The sequence below is a fragment of the Aegilops tauschii genome, chromosome 3 (assembly GCF_002575655.3).
Source record: "Aegilops tauschii subsp. strangulata cultivar AL8/78 chromosome 3, Aet v6.0, whole genome shotgun sequence".
NCBI lineage: Eukaryota > Viridiplantae > Streptophyta > Magnoliopsida > Poales > Poaceae > Aegilops > Aegilops tauschii.
Window position 1 is genome coordinate 471,413,285 of NC_053037.3, and position 5,140 is coordinate 471,418,424.

Genomic DNA, 5,140 nt, shown 5'->3' on the forward strand with positions numbered 1-5,140 from the left:
CCGGTTAATACAATTATAGCATGAATAATAAACATTTATCATGATATAAGGAAATAAATAATAACTTTATTATTGCGTCTAGGGCATATTTCCTTCAAAAATATCATTGCGTTCATCCTTGATGAAAAGAGTGTTAGTAATAACAGAAGGAGTGGGTTCAGAAAAGTGTGGTAGATTAGAGCATGATTCCACTATTTTTGGTTAGGTATCCAAAGATCATTTACCTTTACCAGATAGATGAAGTTGGCATCCTACAAGATAAGATGGTCATATATAGCAGTCTAGGTAGAACACTTGGGTGGGCTTCAGATAGAAATGCCCCCCATTAATAAGATAAAGGGAATAAACCTTTTAATTTAGGCAACATTTTAATAATCGAGGTCCAAAAACTAGATTTATTGGGATATTACTTCTAGCAGTCCAAATAGAAGAATCCCAAAAAATATTTAGCTTTAAGAATGAGATGAAGATTGGACGAAGGGGATTCGGTAATCCACCAAGGAGCAGCCAAAATTATACTTTGGTTCATGGCTTGAATATTTTTAGTACCTATCCCACCTTCTTTTTTGGAAATGCAGATATCCTTCGAGGCTCTCAAACAAAGACTCTTTGACATATCTCCCTCTCTTATTCATGTCCACCAAATGGTTCTAATGATAGTTCTGAGTTTGGCAATAAACTTTTTAGAGAATAAGATATTGGACATGTAATACACCACAATGGAAGAAAAAAAAACAGATTTAACGAGCTAAAGTCTAGCAGCATGTGAGAGCTTATTGGATTTATAACCAGAAAGTTTGGCTAGAAATCTATCTACCACAAAGTTGTAAGCTATTGTTCTGTTTGTACCGGGTAATATTAGAGGGAGGCCAAGGTGAGTAAAGGTGTTTCTCATGTCATCTACAAGAAGAATATCCTTAATATCTCTTTGGTTTGCTCGTTAACCAGAGCACTAAAATGAATTGCTAACTTTGCCCATTTGGGAGCTTGGCGAGAAGCTGCACAAATGTGGTTAATGATGCAAGCCATTACCTGAGCTTCATGTATATTAGCTATACCGCAAACTAGAAAATCATCAGCAAAAAGAAGATGGTTATGCATAGTCATGACATCACTGAGGTAAATGTGAGCTCATTTATAGCAAGAACAAGAAGATAAGGAGACATGGGCAACCTTGCCTAATACTTCTGTTACAACGTGTCACACTTCTGATCCTTTTGCCTCACAAGTATAGTAATATTTGTTGGGAAACGTTGCATGGAAAAAAATCTACACACACGCAAGAAAGCTTGACATAGCATCAGTAATTTCCTTACATATTTTCGTTGGGATATGAAAAACTCCCATCGCAAAAACTGGAAGGGATTGGATAATTGATTTCAATAAAATTTCCTTTCCTCCTAAAGACAACCATTTCCTTCCAACCCTTCAACCGAGCAATCACCCTTTCGACCAAATATTGAAAACTATCACTTCTTTCTGCCCCAACCATTGAAGGTAAACCCAGGTACCTATCGGATAAAGCTTCGGTCATTATGTTCAGTTCCGTGCATATCTCTACCTTTATCTCCACATCCACACAAGGACTGAAATAAATACTACATTGTGCCTCACTTATGAATTGTCCGGAACTTGCACAGTATTGATCAAGTACTTGCCTCAATGAGGTTGCAGTATCCAAATCTGCTTTCATAAGGATTAAGGAGGCATCAACAAAAAGTAAATGAGATACTGATGGTGCATTTCTGCAAACCCTTACACCTTCAATGCCACGAACCTCCTCTCTATGAGCCAAAAGACTTGAGAACCCTTCTGCACACAATAGGAACAAGTATGGTGATAGTGGATCCCCTTGACGGAGACCCCTAGTAGGCTCTAAGCCCCCCATCTCCTGGTTATTAAATCTCACCTTATATTTTACTGAGCGAACACAATCCATGATCAAATTAACAAAGTCTCCGGTAAAGCCAAGCTTGTGCATCATCTTCTCCAGGAACACCCATTCAACACGATCATACGCCTTCTTCACATCTAACTTGACAGCACAATAACCATTATTCCCTTTCTTGCACGCCTTGATTTTGTGAATGCACTCATAAGCGATTAAAATATTGTCCGTTATTAATCGCCCAGGCACAAAAGCACTCTCACCGGTGAAATAACTTCATCTAGCACACCCTTCAGCCGGAATGCAATCATCTTAGATATGACTTTGTACAACACGTTACAAAGACTAATGGGCCTAAATTGGGTGATTAACTCAGGATTAACAACTTTAGGAATTAAGACTATGACTGTATCATTCCAACCATCCGGAATTATCTTATTATTAATTGCATCTAGCACCTCTTCTGTTAGCTTATCTCCCAAAATATGCCATCAGAACCTGGGGCCTTGAGATCCCTGATGGAAAAAAGTGCCTTTTTTACATCATCCATTGTATATGGCCTTGTCAAAGAAATGTTCATTGCTTCGTAAACACGCGGTTACACTTTATTCAACACTTCCGGGTCAGGCTCCTCTACCTCGGTTGAGAACCGGCAAAGTAATTTGAAATAAAAGGATTTATGAACGTCAAGTTGTCATGCCATATACTTTGATCATCCTTTAACCTTTTAATCATGTTTCTCTTTCTACGCTCAGTCGCAAAATTCTAGAAATAATTCGTGTTTTTATCTCCAAAAAAGAGAAGCCAGTCTATGCGCCCTCTCTGTGCCCAATAAATCTCCTCTTGCTCCAGCAGTTTTTCAATTTCCAGTGATATCTCCTTCTGCTTTGCCAGATTTTCATTAGTTATAGCTTCCCTGGTCAATTTCCAAAGATCCAGATCCTTGCTACTCGATCACCACGCTGTTCTTCTAGGACTTTTTTTTCTTTTTGAGGGGATTCTTCCAGGACACAGCCTAACTGAGGCCCATGTAGGCCTTTGTACACGAGGGCCATGTAGACTTGTGTACACGTTAGGGACGCCGAAACCCACATGCCGCTAGGGATTTCGGCCGGCCCAATTAACCTATTACTCCGGATTAGGAATATTCTAGAACATTCAATCGATCATAATTTAAAATTTTGTTTGCATTTTTCAAAGAGTGTTCAGAATTTAAAAAATGTTCACACTTTTCTGAAACTGTTCAGAATTTCAGTAAATGACTGAAATTTCAACAAAAAATATATACAAATAATTACAAATAATGCTTGCAATTTCAAAAAAATATTCACAACATTAAAAAAATGTTGCACTTTTCAAAGAATCATCACAACATCAAAACAATGTTGCACTTCTCATATTATTGATACAACCTTTTCATGTTTCATACAACCAACTCCCATTGAAATACAGCAACACACGAAGGATTATCTAATTTTCATTATAGCCACACACATATAATTAAAATCTCATACAACAATGAACTTTGTCTTCGGTGAAAGTTTCCCACCGATGAATGTTGTGGCCATACGGCGGATCTTAGAGAGATTTTCTTTCTCGGCTTCCGTAGCTTGACAAAAGTTTGCTGGAATGAGCTGTCTTCTCGGGTCTAGAGTCAAAATTTCGAGAGCAGGGGCATTTTTCACAATGTGTACTAGAAGCTCTACTTGACTTTTTTTACCTCTGAATTGACGAACTCTCAAGCTCTTCAAGCACTTGTATTTGAGTTGACCCTGCGGCAAGTTCCTTAGAGGTCCTTGGCCACCATCCATGCAACATGACACAAAGAAAATGTCCAAGTGCTCAAGCTGCGGCGCAGCCCGTAGAAACTGCGTGATGGAGAGGGTATCGTCGGCGTGTTTATGGCCGATGTTGAAGGGATTGGATAATTGCTTTCAATAAAATTTCCTTTCCTCCTAAAGACAACCATTTCTCCTTCCAACCCTTCAACCGAGCAATCACCCTTTCGACCAAATATTGAAAACTATCACTTCTTTCTGCCCCAACCATTGAAGGTAAACCCAAGTATCTATCAGATAAAGCTTCGGTCATTATGTTCAGTTCCGTGCACATCTCTACCTTTATCTCCACATCCACACAAGGACTGAAATAAATACTACATTTTGCCTCACTTACCAATTGTCCGGAACTTGCACAGTATTGATCAAGTACTTGCCTCAATGAGGTTGCATTATCCAAATCTGCTTTCATAAGGATTAAGGAGGCATCAACAAAAAGTAAATGAGATACTGATGGTGCATTTCTGCAAACCCTTACACCTTCAATGCCACGAACCTCCTCTCTATGAGCCAAAAGACTTGAGAACCCTTCTGCACACAATAGGAACAAGTATGGTGATAGTGGATCCCCTTGACGGAGACCCCTAGTAGGCTCAAAGCCCCCCCCCCCCCCCCCCCGTCTCCTGGTTATTAAATTTCACCTTATATTTTACTGAGCGAACACAAGCCATGATCAAATTAACAAAGTCTCCGGTAAAGCCAAGCTTGTGCATCATCTTCTCCAGGAACACCCATTCAACACGATCATACGCCTTCTTCACATCTAACTTGACAGCACAATAACCATTATTCCCTTTCTTGCACGCCTTGATTTTGTGAATGCACTCATAAGCGATTAAAATATTGTCCGTTATTAATTTCCCAGGCACAAAAGCACTTTCACCGGTGAAATAACTTCATCTAGCACACCCTTCAACCGGAATGCAATCATCTTAGATATGACTTTGTACAACACGTTACAAAGACTGATGGGCCTAAATTGGGTGATTAACTCAGGATTAACAATTTTAGGAATTAAGACTATGACTGTATCATTCCAACCATCCGGAATTATCTTATTATTAATTGCATCTAGCACCTCTTTTGTTAGCTTATCTCCCAAAATATGCCAACATTTTTTGAAGAACACGGCATGCAATCCATCAGAACCTGGGGCCTTGAGATCCTTGATGGAAAAAAGTGCCTTTTTTACATCATCCGTTGTATATGGCCTTGTCAAAGAAATGTTCATTGCTTCGTAAACACGCGGTTGCACTTTATTCAACACTTCCGGGTCAGGTCGTAGTTCGTAGGTTCGTCATGGTCAAGTAACATGACCTCCAGAACAGGATTACCGTACCACTCTGGTGCGGATCTCACTCTGGTTTACCTACGAGGTTCGGTAGTAACTTGATCTGAAGTAACATGATCATCA